This window comes from Canis aureus, chromosome 20 (assembly GCF_053574225.1).
Source record: "Canis aureus isolate CA01 chromosome 20, VMU_Caureus_v.1.0, whole genome shotgun sequence".
Classification (NCBI taxonomy): domain Eukaryota; kingdom Metazoa; phylum Chordata; class Mammalia; order Carnivora; family Canidae; genus Canis; species Canis aureus.
Window position 1 is genome coordinate 29,387,752 of NC_135630.1, and position 13,018 is coordinate 29,400,769.

At 44.0% G+C, this 13,018-nt stretch overlaps 1 protein-coding gene and 1 long non-coding RNA gene across 2 annotated transcripts in view; one reads left to right on the plus strand and one right to left on the minus strand.

The window, feature by feature from the left end:
* Positions 1-89: 89 nt before the first annotated feature.
* Positions 90-3,936, minus strand: LOC144291627 (uncharacterized). Its single transcript, XR_013358978.1, has 2 exons — positions 3,565-3,936; positions 90-493 (listed from the first exon to the last, which is right to left on the minus strand). It is a non-coding gene; the product is annotated as an uncharacterized LOC144291627 (long non-coding RNA).
* Positions 3,937-4,069: 133 nt separating this feature from the next.
* WDR33 (WD repeat domain 33) overlaps positions 4,070-13,018 on the plus strand; it is a 123,800-nt gene continuing 114,851 nt past the window's right edge. The window contains exons 1-3 of the mRNA XM_077861233.1: positions 4,070-4,248; positions 4,669-4,739; positions 12,641-12,806. The gene's annotated coding sequence lies outside the window, so the exon portion shown is untranslated. The remainder of the gene's footprint in view (positions 4,249-4,668; positions 4,740-12,640; positions 12,807-13,018) is intronic.

Sequence of the window (13,018 nt, forward strand, 5' to 3'; positions counted from 1 at the left end):
TTTCTCCATATGCAAAAGCAACTGGAAGTTACAAGTACTTGGAAAACAGTACTTCCTAAACTTAGAAGAAATAAAAAACACGGACAGACTTGATGTAAGAATTTAAAATTACAGGACACCTAGGTTGTGCAGTTGAGCATCTAACTCTTGGTTTCTGCTCAGATCTTAATCTCAGGATTGTGAGATTGGGTCCTGTGTTGGCCTGGGTGTTGGGCTCTTTGTTCAGTGTAGAGTCAGCTTGAGAGTCTCTCTTCTCCCTTTGCCCCTCCCATTTCTGCTCTCTCTCTAAAGTGATAAATCATTAAAGTTAAAATCACTAACTTAAGGCAATCAACAGGGATCCCTGGGTGGCGCAGCGGTTTGGCGCCTGCCTTTGGCCCAGGGCGCGATCCTCGAGACCCGGGATCAAATCTCACGTCGGGCTCCCGGTGCATGGAGCCTGCTTCTCCCTCTGCCTGTGTCTCTGCCTCTCTCTCTCTCTCTCTCTGTGAGACTATCATAAAAAAATTAAAAAAAAAAAGAAATCACTTAAGGCAATCAACAGACTAATAAAGTTTATACCAGAGAACATAGGCAGCGTGAAGATATTTTATAGAGGTTTCTTTCTTCTTTTTTTTTTTTAGGGGCACCTGGGTAGCTCAGTCAGTTAAGCAGCTGCCTTTGGCTCAGGTCATGATCCCAGGGTCTTGGGATTGGGCTCCTCATTGAGCTCCCCACTCAATGGGCAGCCTGATCTCCCTCTCCACCACTTGACTTGTGCTCTCTCACACACGCACTCTCCCCCAAAAATAAAATCTTGGGATGCCTGGATGGCTCAGCGGTTGAGCGTCTGCCTTTGGCTTAGGGCATGATCCTGTTCCAGGGATAGAGTCCCACTCTGGGCTCCCTGCGAGGATCCTGCTGCTTCTCTCTGCCTCTCTCTCTGTCTCGAATGAATGAATGAATGAATGAATGAATGAATGAATAAATAAATAAATAAATAAATAAATAAATAAATAAATAATAAAATCCTTTAAAAAATTTTGGAAGGAAAAAAAAAAAGAATACAAAGTGTAATGGCCCAAAGGTGGGAAGGAGCTTGGGAGAAATAGGAAAAGGTAGTGGACCTGAGAGCGGTGTATGGCTGTATAGGGAAGGGTTGTAGGGCGCTATGTGAAGGGAGCAGCTTTGGAGAGGGAGCTGGCAGGGGAGACAGGCTGGGGGGTCAAGAGGATTGGAGGTGGAAGGAACTTGTGTATGTTTATGTGTCAATGGGACTGACCCAGGGGGACTGAAAAATTTGCCATGTGGGATAGAAGAGACGTGCAATAGCAAAGTTTACATAGAGGAAAAAGAAACAGGGTCCAGTGGCTAAGTGGAGGAGAGGCACAGTAAGAGGATAGAGTTTATATATTTTTTACGAAGGAAGGCAGAGAATGTGCACACACAAAGCAGGCATGTACGCTAGTAGATTTGGTCCTGTGAAGACGATGTCACCAAGTTTATAAACTACAGATATAAGGAACCACATGGTTGGGTGAGGGGAGGTGGAGGTGGTGTTCTCAGATGAGGGAAGAGGATCATAGGTTGTATAAACAAAAGCATCCCCCAAAATGGGTTGAGTACCATAAAAATGTTCATACATCTGACCTAGTGATTCTGTTTCTGGAAATTATATACCAAATATCTGGAACACCAAAAAAGCTGTCGGGAGCTGATTCTTTTTCCAAGAGAGAAATAGTATGGTATGTTATGGTCACTGTTCATGGAATATGTCTCACCTATTAAACAGGTGAGCTTTTTTTCAGAAGCTAAATGGCTTACAACCAAAATATTTTGATTTAGATAGACATTAAGGACATTATGCTACGTGAAATATCAGAGAAAGACAAATACCATATAATCTCACTTATATGTGGATTCTAAAAAACCCAACGTTGGGATGCCTGGGTGGCTCAGTGGCTGAGCATCTGCCTTCAGCTCGGGTTGTGATCCTGGGATCCGGGATCGAGTCCCACATTGGCCTCCTGCGGGGAGCCTGCTTCTCCCTCTACCTATGTCTCTGCCTCTCTGTCTCTCATGAATAAATAAATAAATCTTAAAAAAAAAAAAGAAGGCCTGGGGATATAATACACAGCAGGGTGACCATAGTTAATAATACCATATTGTAGGTGCACCTGGGTGGCTCAGTTGATTAAGCACCAGGTTTTTGGTTTGGGCTCAGGTCATGATTTCATGGGTCATGGGACAGAGTATGTGTCAGGCCCTGCAGTCAGGGAGGAGTCTGCTTGAAGCTCCTCTGCCCTGCCCCTCCTCCATTTCTGTGCCCTCTCTCTCTAAAATAAATAAATTGTTGAAAAAGATAATACTATATTGTATGATTAAAAGTTGCCAAGAGTAAAAAAAAAAAAAAAAAAAAAAAAAGTTGCCAAGAGTAGATCTTGAAAGTTGTCACCACTGGAAAAAAAACTGTAACTATGTGAGGTCATGGATGTTAACTAAACTTATTGTGGTTACCATTTCACTTGTATGTATATATATTTACATATGCACACATAATATATATGTACAATTATATATATAATCATTAATACAGTATTATATGTCAGTTACCTCAATAAGGCTTGAAAAATACATAAAACTTAAAAAAATTTTGATTTTGGAAAAAAAAATTTTTTGATTTTGGGACACGTGGTTGGCTCCACTGGAGGAGCATGAACTTTTTTTTAAAAAAGACTTTATTTATTCATGAGAGGCCGAGGGAAAAAGCAGGCTCCACACAGGGAACCCGATGTGGGACTCGATCCCAGGACTCCAGAATCATGTGCTGGGCCAAAGGCAGGCACTAAACCACTGAGCCACCCAGGCTTCCCAGAGCATGAACTCTCTCCATCTTGAGGTTGTGAGTTGGAGCTCCATGTTGAGTGTGGTACCTACTTAAAAAAAAATTTTTTTTATTTGACTTAAAGTAAAAATTAGATAGTTGAGTAAACATACAAAACGGGGTAAACATTTGTACTTCCAAAAGGAACGCTTAAGAACTGAACCTGCCTTCTCCTTCAGCTTAGACAGGAAAGTGCCAAATGCTCAGTTCTGTTCCCTTCACCCACAACGGAACTCTGGATGTCACACCTGCTGACCCCTGCCTACCAGGCCTGCACTCACCTGGACAGACTGGAGCAAAGGCCTCAGCCCCCTGCCCTGATACCAAACCAGCCCTTGGGCTCTCTGAATACTAAAAATTGACAGGCCGAAGGAGAGTTCCAGCGAGGCTTTGTTGGAGTTTATGCTCCAGCACAAGGGAAGCAACGCAGGAGAGTCCTCAGGCTGGCTCCCAAAGAGGTCACCCAGCGAGCTTTAAAGAGATTTAGTAAAAGGGAGATACCTAGATTGTTTTTCCCGCTCTTGTGCACTGGCTCTCTCGTGCCTCCCACGTCTCATTTGCGTATTACATCTCCGCCCCCGGGCGTGACTTTTAGTATTAAAATGAGGGAGGAGGTCGGCGAGAGGTCACCGTTGGCCAGAATCTCACGCAAGTGGGGTCCTCCTCTCCCAGCGGGCTTCGCTTTTAGGTAAATCTCCTACCTGCTTTCCCCTGTGTCCTTTCACTCGGGGCCACTCAGCTTTTCCCTCCACACAGCTGGCGAGGAACGCTGGATCTTGTGGTTAGGGCTGCGGGGACGCGAGTCCAGTCCTAGTCCTAAGAAGGCGTGGGCAGCTTCAGAGCCTCCTCCGGTGGTGCCGCCAACCCTCCAAGTCGCCCACTGCAGCTGGCGAGCCGCAGTTGTCACAGATTTCAACATTAAAAAAAAAACTCATTTATACATGAGAGACTCAGAGAGAGTGGCAGAGGGAGAAGCAGGCTCCGTGCACCGGGAGCCCGACGTGGGGCTCGACGTGGGGCTCGATCCCGGGTCTCCAGGATCACGCCCTGGGCTGAAGGCGCTAAACCGCTGGGCCACGCGGGCTGCCCGCAGGGTTTAGCATCTATTTGCATTTCAGAATCCTATGAGGAGGCTGGCAGTTGTAATATGCGGCTGTCAAGTGGAAGAACTGTCAAGTGGAAGAACAAAACCGTTAGCCGCGGGTCCTGTTCTCCGTGCAGAAAATGGGCTGGTTTAAATAATCATACTCACAGCTTGCCTCCCTGTAGAAGATTGCACAGAGGCAGCTCTCCGCGAAACCGGGATTCTGGCTCGACTCTTGTTGGACCTCACAGTTTTTCAGTTTTTCAAACTTGCTTCTGCCAGTCTCTGATTTTCCATAAACGTGTGTGTGTGTGTGTGTGTGTTTTAAGACTTTATTTATTTATTTGGGGGAAGAAGGGCAGAGAGAGAGAGAATCCCAAGCCACTCTGCACTGAGCTGGATGCAGAGCTTGATCTCCCAACCCTGAGATCATAACCTGAGCTGAAATCAAGAATCTGATGCTTAACTGCCACCCAGGTGCCCCTCGATAAGCAGGAGCAGGAATGGTTTTCAAAATATTTAACGACTTAGGGGCCATTGACATTCGTGCAGCCTGACATTGAGTCTCTAATTGCCAGATCAGCGTAAGGTCCTGGGCAGATGGGAGTGGTCAGAAGTTACTTAGAAAGATATTTAAATATTTTAGTAACTGGTCTGGGCCTGGGGTACTACCCAGCTGAATCTCCTCTTTTCTTTCTCTCTCACACACGTTTATACACAGGTCCTGGAACTCCCAAGGTTTATTTGCATTCGAATAGAGAAGGAGCCAGGACAGGCTACCCTCGAGTCCAGGTATTTGTGGCTATGCACTGTTAAGTGTTTTATATAACTTATTGAAACTTCGAGAATTTTTAAAACACCATAAGGCCCTTATGCTCTTCTACTCTCTAATACTTTTATATATAACCTTATCAACATCAGGTCATTTATTCATTCAACACATGTTACTGAGTGCCCACCATATGAAGTTGGGATTAAAGAAAGAGAGCAAGATAAGAAGGTTTCAGTTCTCCTGGAGCCTGCGTTCTAGTGGGGAGAGACCAGAAAAAACCAGCTACGTAGATTAGCCTGGGAGCAAGTGCTGTACTAGATGCAATGCTTGGGGATGGCCTTTTTCAGAAGATGCTATTTGAGCTGCCAAGGATAGGAAAATCTGGGAGGGGGCTGGGGAGAATTCCAGATTAGGAGAGAATGCTAAACACAAAGGCATGGATGGGGGTGGGGGTGTGGGTACAGAGAAAACAAGCTGAAATGGCTGGAACTTTGTAAATCAGGGAAAAATTTAGGAGCTGAGATTGCAGATGTAAGCAGACCTGGATTACAGAGCCAGGGGTTTGGATTTTATACTCTGCACGTTGGAAAGCTACTGGGACGTTTTAAGTAAGAAAGAAGATCTGATTTTTGTTTCAAACAGGTCATTCTGGCAGCAGTGTAGAGAACTAGAATTAGGTGAGGGGAAACATGGAAAAAGGGAAGTGGGGAGATAGGAGATTGTGCAAAGGTTCACACAAACGTGGCTTGGACTAGAGCAAGGGTCAACAAACTTCTATAAAGGGTCAGAGAAAAAAAGGGTCAGAGAGTATTTCAGGCTTTGCGGATTACATATGTTCTCTGTCACATATTGTTAGTCTTTCTTTTCTTTTTTTTTTTTAAACCCTTAGAAATGTAAAACTATTTTTAACTAGACTGCAGGAACAGTCTACCTATATCTGGACTAAAATGATACCTGTAGGGGAAGAAAAAATTTTCCTTTACCCTTTTGGCTGGCCTCTTAATTAAATTAACAGAAGACAGATTAACAAGAGAAAAATGAATTTAATTACATATGTAAAGGAGCCCCATAAGAATCTGAGATCCACACAGGGCAGGGCACTAGCTGGCTCAGTAAGTAAAGTATGCAATCTTGATCTTAGGGTCCTGAGTTCAAACCCTACATTGGGCATAGGGCCATTTAAAGTTTTTTTTTTTTTTTAATTTTATTTATTCATGAGACACACACAGAAACAGAGACACAGGCAGAGGGAGAAGCAGGCTCCCTGTGGTTTAGTGCCTCCCTTTGGCCCAGGGCGCGATCCTGGAGTCCTGGGATCAAGTCCCACGTCAGGTTCCCGGCATGGAGCCTGCTTCTTCCTCCTTAGTGCCTGCCTTTGGCCCAGGGTGCCATCCTGGAGTCCCGGGATGAAGTCCCACGTCGGGCTCCCAGCATGGAGCCTGCTTCTCCCTCCTCCTGTGTCTCTGCTCTCTTTCTATGTCTATCATAAATAAATAAATAAATAAATAAATAAATCTTAAAAAAAAAAGGAAAAAATTAGACCCACAGTCAGGCAGCTTAGACTTATATGCCATCCTGAACTAAGGAGAAGACGGTAGAGGTAGGTCTTCAACTTCTAAGGGAGAGAAGACAATTTATGGGAAGATGGGGACCGCTGAGCCACGCACAGATCCCCTCAACTTCTTAAATTTAAAGACCAAATTGGGGATGCCTAATGGCTCAGTGGTTGAGCATCTGCCTTCCGCCCAGGGCATGATCCTAGAGTTCTGCGATCAGGTCCCACATTAGGCTCCCTGCATGGAGCCTGCTCCCTCTGCCTCTCTCTCCCTCTCTCTGTGTCTCTCATGAATAAATAAATAAAATCTTAAAAAAAAAAAAAAAAGACCTAATTGGCTTTACTCATGATTGATGAATCAGGCAGCATCCCATCTAGCAAACAGAATGGAGCTCTGGAGAGCTGAACAAAATGGGAGGCTTTTATGAGCAGAAGAGGATAGAAAAAAGTAAGTTTCTAGCAAAGAGTGGGTTGTTTCAGGCAAGGTCACTTTCCTTTGTAGGAAGAGTAGGTGTCTATCATGTAGATGACCTCACCAGAGCTGATCAGGTAACTCCAATTGACTGGTTAAAGTTCCTGGGAAAGGCTGAAATTACAATTAGTTTAGATACTACATCTTGGTTTGCTGATGCGGAGCTTAGCACAAGCAACTCCATTTTTGGCATGTTGTCTCTCCTTTTCTTTTCTTTTCTTTTCTTTTCTTTTTTCTTTCTATTTTATTTATTAGAGAGAGCAGGGGGAGAAGCAGAGGGAGAGGGACAACCAGACCCCATACTGAGAGAGGAGCTTGATGTGGGGCTTGATTCTACAACCTTGAGATCATGTCTTGAGCCAAAATCAAGAGTCAGACACTTAACTAAGCCACCCAGGTGCCCCTCCTTTTTTTTTTTTTTTTTTTTTTTCTTTAACACATTGCAGTGGAGGGATCCCTGGGAGGCTCGGCGGCTTAGTGCCTGCCTTTGGCCCAGGGCTTGATCCTGGAGTTCCAGGATCGATTCCCACATCGGGCTCCCTCCATGGAGCCTGCTTCTCCCTCTGCCTGTGTCTCTGCCTCTTTCTCTCTCTCTCTCTGTGTGTGTCTCTCATGAATAAAGAAATAAAATCTAAAAAAAAACCAAAAAACAAAAAAAAAAACACATTGCAGTGGAAGCAATAGAGACCAACATCAATTCACCGGGTGGTAGAATCAATACTCTGATTCAGGTCTATTGACATGAGGTCCAGTGTTCTTTTCCCCTGGCATGCTTTGTAGGCCAAATCTGTAGTTGTGTATGTGGTATTCTAACGTGGATTTTTGTTTTCTCAAAACTTCAGAACTGTATATTTAAAGAAACTATATACATTACTTTTGGTATTTAATTTAGAGACTTTAGTTGAGTGGAGAGACTACTTAAAGCTCCCCCATTCATGAGATAATTATTCAAACTTCTACTTTTTTTATTCTTTAAAGAGTTTAAAATTTTTTTTTATTTTTAATTTTATTATTTTTTTTATTCAGTTGAGAGAGAGAGAGCACGAGAGCACAAGAGCATGAGCAAGAGGGAGGATCAGAGGGAGATGGAGAAGCAGACTCCCTGCCAGGCAGGGAGCCTGATGTAGGACTCGATCCCAGGACCCAGGGAACAAGACCTGAGCTGAAGGTAGACACATAACTGACTGAGCCACCCAGATGCCCCTCAGCCTTTTATTAATTAGTTAATTAATTAATTAATTAAAGATTTTAATTTATTTGAGAGAGAGTGACAAGAGAGAGTACAAGCTGGGGGAGAGGCAGAGGGAGAGGGAGAAGCAGATTCCTTTCCACGCTGGGAGTGGACTCTGGGATCATGACCTGAACTGAAGGCACACATTTAGCTGACTGAGCCACCCAAGTGCCCCTCAACCATTTGTTTTTTTAAATTTTTATTTATTTATGATAGTCACAGAGAGAGAGAGAGAGAGGCGGAGACATAGGCAGAGGGAGAAGCAGGCTCCATGCACCGGGAGCCCGACGTGGGATTCGATCCCGGGTCTCCAGGATTGCGCCCTGGGCCAAAGGCAGGTGCCAAACCGCTGCGCCACCCAGGGATCCCAACCTTTTTTTTTTTTTTTTAAAGAAAATGTCAGGCGAGGGCATCCCTGGGTGGCTCGGTGGTTTAGCGCCTGCCTTTGGCCCAGGGCGTGATCCGGGAGTCCTGGGATCGAGTCCCACATCAGGATCCCTGCATGGAGCCTGCTTCTCTCTCTGCCTATGTCTCTGCCTCTCTCTGTCTCTCATGAATAAATAAATAAAATCTTTAAAAAAAATGGAATAAAACTAATCTCAAATACACACAATAATAGAATGACATAAGGAACTCTCACTCATTTATCACCTAGCCAACTTGTATTATCTATTTCCCTCTTTCCTCCCTTTCCCCCTTAAGGATATTCAGCCATTAAAAAAAAAAAAAAAAGCAGGGACGCCTGGGTGGCTCAGCGGTTCAGCTTCTGCCTTTGGCTCGGCATGATCCTGGAGTTCTGGGATGGAGCCTGCTTCTCCCTCTGTCTCTCTCTTTCTGTGTCTCTCATGAATAAATAAATAAAAATCTTAAAAAAAAAAAAAAAAAAGAGTCGGAGGCTTAATTGGGCCACACAGATGCCCCTACTTACTTTTTTAAGTAGGCTCCATGCCCAGGATGGAGCCCAAAGTAGGGCTTGACCTCACTACCCTGAGATTAAGACTACAGCAGAAATTAAGAGTCAGATGCTTTTTTTAAAAAAAAGATTTTATTTATTCATGAGAGACACACAGAAAGAGGCAGAGACACAGAGGGAGAAGCACCGCTGAGCCACCCGGTCTGCCCAACAATTAGATGCTTAATGGACTGAACCACCCACATGCCCTGGCATACTGATTTTATTTTGTAATTTTAAAAAATATTTTATTAATTTGTTTGACAGAAAGAGAGAGTACAAGCAGGGGGACTGCAGGCAGAAGGAGAGGGATAAGCAGCTTCCCCACTGAGCAGGGAGCCCAGCGTGGGGCTCCATCCAGATCCTGAAATCATGACCTGAGCTGAAGACAGACACTTAACTGACTGAGCCACCCAGGTGTTCCATGCACTGACCATTTAAAATAAAAGTTACTTGGGCAGCCTGGGTGGCTCAGCGGTTTAAGTGCCTGCCTTCATCCCAGGGCATGATCCTGAATCCTGGGATCGAGTCCCACATCGGGCTCCCTACATGGGGCCTGTTTCTCCCTCTGCCTGTGTCTCTGCCTCTCTCTCTCTCTCTCTCTCTCTCTCTATCATGAATAAATAAATAAATAAAGTATTTAAAAAAATAAATAAAATTACTTAAATGGCCAATCCAAAAAGAACTCTGATGCCCCTTTGTCTCCAGAAAATAGGAAATAAATCTCCCATGTGAAAGGTATCCTCTCTATACCAGGAGGTAAAGATACATTCTTATTACTAGAGATATGGAATTTAGAGCTGAAAAGTCTATATAAATAATGCTGTTACATTTTACTAATTTCCACCTGCACTAATTCTGCTTAAAATTCCTTACTAGGGGATCCCCTGGTGGCTCAGTGGTTGAGCATCTGCCTTGGGCCCAGGGCGTTGATCCTGGAGACCTGGGATCCAGTCCCGCGTCGGGCTCCCTGCATGGAGCCTGCTTCTCCCTCTGCCTGTGTCTCTGCCTCTCTCTCTTTCTCTGTCTCTCATGAGAATAAATAAAACTTTAAAAATAAAATATAATACCTTACTAATTGAAGCTCATTAACATGAATTTTCATTGTACTGTTAATGCCTCAGAGATCTATTCTTTTTTTTTTTTTTAAAGATTTATTTATTTATTCATTCAGGGAGAGCGAGAGAGAGAGGCAGAGACACAGGCAGAGGGAGAAGCAGGCTCCATGCAGGGAGCCCGACATGGGACTGGATCCTGGGTCCCCAGGATCCCGCCCTGGACTGAAGGCAGCGTTAAATCCCTGAGCCAACGGGGCTGCCCCCCCGCCCTTTTTTTTTTAAAGTATGCCCACTGTTGGGCTCCAATTCACAACCCCAAGATAAAGAAGTGTTTTCTACCAACAGAGCCAGCAAAGTGCCTCAATGCCTCTATTCTTTAATAACTTTTTTGGAGGGCAGCCCTGGTGGCTCAGCGGTTTAGCACCGCCTTCATCCCAGGGCCTGATCTGGAGACCTGGGATCGAGTCCCATGTCGGGCTCCCTGTGTGGAGCCTGTTTCTCTCTCTGCCTCTCTCTCTGTGTCTCTCATGAATAAATACAATTTATTTATTTATTTATTTTTTAAATGTGGAGGTTGATATTTACTTTTTTTTTAAAATTTTTATTTATTTATGATAGTCACACACAGAGAGAGAGAGAGAGAGGCAGAGACACAGGCAGAGGGAGAGGCAGGCTCCATGCACCGGGAGCCCGATGTGGGATTCGATCCTGGGTCTCCAGGATCACGCCCTGGGCCAAAGGCAGGCGCCAAACCGCTGCGCCACCCAGGGATCCCTAAATACAATTTATTAAAAAAATAACTTTTTTGGAGACAGTAGATCACTTGTATAGAATTCTATAGAATATAACTGTTTGCATACTTGTAGTCTTATCTCCTAGTCAATTAAAAAAAATAATTTTCCCAGCAGGACTTGCATGATTAGTGGTATGAATATGAATAGCTTTTAGTTATTACTAGATTGATATTTTAATGCAGCACATCTTAAGAATTTTCAAGGATCAGGACACTTTATTATGCTTGAATGCCTTCCCTATCACTTGTAGTTATAATATCTAGAATGGACCACTTGCTTGTCACTTTTCTTTTAGAACCCTACTTAAGGGTAGACTACTGAGGGTCACTTTCCTGTCTCCATTCTCCCACTTCAGCTGGTGAGAATCCTGCCTTTCCTTCAGGGTTCCTGTCATCCTATCCTACACTTAACCACATGGAACTCAAATTGTTGTACTGCAAGGGACTCTTTGAGGACTGGTTTATTCTGTACCTGGAAGTTAGAGAATATGCAGAGCAGTACTAAATAGTGGTTTGGTGACTGAGTTATGAGTTCCTCCATACCACCCATCCCTGCTCCTCCCATTCCCACTCTACCATATTCTTTTAGGGGTATATACACTCTCACATATCCTAGTGTTAAGAACAAGACCACCATAATTGGAGTCATTTATGTTTAGCCCCACATCACAAAAACAAGACAACATAATTTTGGCTCTCCCAGAAATGGGATCTTAACCAGTTAATCAGGAATCACCTAATCAGCACTAGTTAAGTAATTGGCCTGATAGACTCCTGCCATCCTCTAAAGCAAAGTGATCTTACTATAACAATGTACCTTTTTAAAAAAAACAAAAACAAAACAAACAAACAAAACCCCAATCTACTTTTTTTTTTTTTTTAATGATTTATTTAGGGATGCCTGGGTGGCTCAGCAGTTGAGCGTCTGCCTTTGGCCTGGGGCATGACGCCCTAATCTACCTTGTGTCTAGTATAACTTCCGTCTTCCCACTCCCATCTGCCTATAAAAGTCTTTAATTTTGAAACTTTCTTTTTTTTTGAAAGATTTTATTTATTTAATCATGAAAGACACACACACACACAGAGGCAGAGGCACAGGCAGAGGGAGAAGCAGGTTCCATGCAGGGAGCCTGACGTGGGACTCGATCCCAGGTCTCCAGGATCATGTCCTGGGCCGAAGGAGGCGCTAAACTGTGAGCCACCCAGGCTGAAACTTTTTTATTTTTTAAAAGCAAATCTTTTATTTTTATTTCACGAGAGACAGAGAGAGAGGAAGAGACAGAAACAGGCTCCATGCAGGGAGCCTGATGTGGGACTCGATCCTGGGACCCCAGGTCACGCCCTGAGCCGAAGGCACATGCTCAACCGCTGAGCCACCCAGGTGTCCCTGAAACTTTCTTAAGTCATCTCTCTGCCCACAGTGGGGCTCAAACTCATGACCCAGAGATCAAGAGTTGCATGTTCTACCAATAGAGATGGTCAGGCTCCCCAATACTTTAAAATCCTTGATTCATATTGCTGTATTATTTCCCAAAACTTAGAAGACAACTTGTTTGGAAGTCATACATTTCTGAACCTTATAAAAAATGGAGGGACGCCTGGGTGGCTCAGTGGTTGGGCGTCTGCCTTCCGCCCAGGGCGTGATCCTGAGACCCAGGATTGAGTCCCGCATCGGGCTCCCTGCATGAAGCCTGCTTCTCTCTCTGTGTGTCTGCTTCTCTGTGTCTCATGAATAAATAACATCTTAAAAAAAAAAAACAACAAAAAAAACCAAGGGATCGTCCAGTGTCCTCTTTTGTGCCCTATGTAACTGCCTGTGATAGTTGTGTCTATCAGTAATTATTTCATGTGGCTGTGTAGTTCACTGTAGGACCGCAATACAACCCATTTACTGGCAAAACTACTGATGGACATTTGGATTACCAGTGATTGATTACTCTGATCACAGCTGCTATGAAGACTTTTGTATAAGCCACAGGTAGATGAATGCACGCACTCCAATTGCACTGTAACTGCTGGGTAGCAGGTGAGTATAAACTTAACTTGAACAGACACGGTTAGTTTTCCAAAGTGGTTGTCGCATATGACTCAGTTTTTATAACTTGGTCAGCCTCTGAGGAAAGGAGATAACCTACAGGCACGATTTGCTTCAGGTAATGTAAACTCCAACTTCCTGCTTGACTAAACTAAGTGCATTCATTTAAATGCTCAAAATAGGTACCTGGGTGGCTCAGTCCC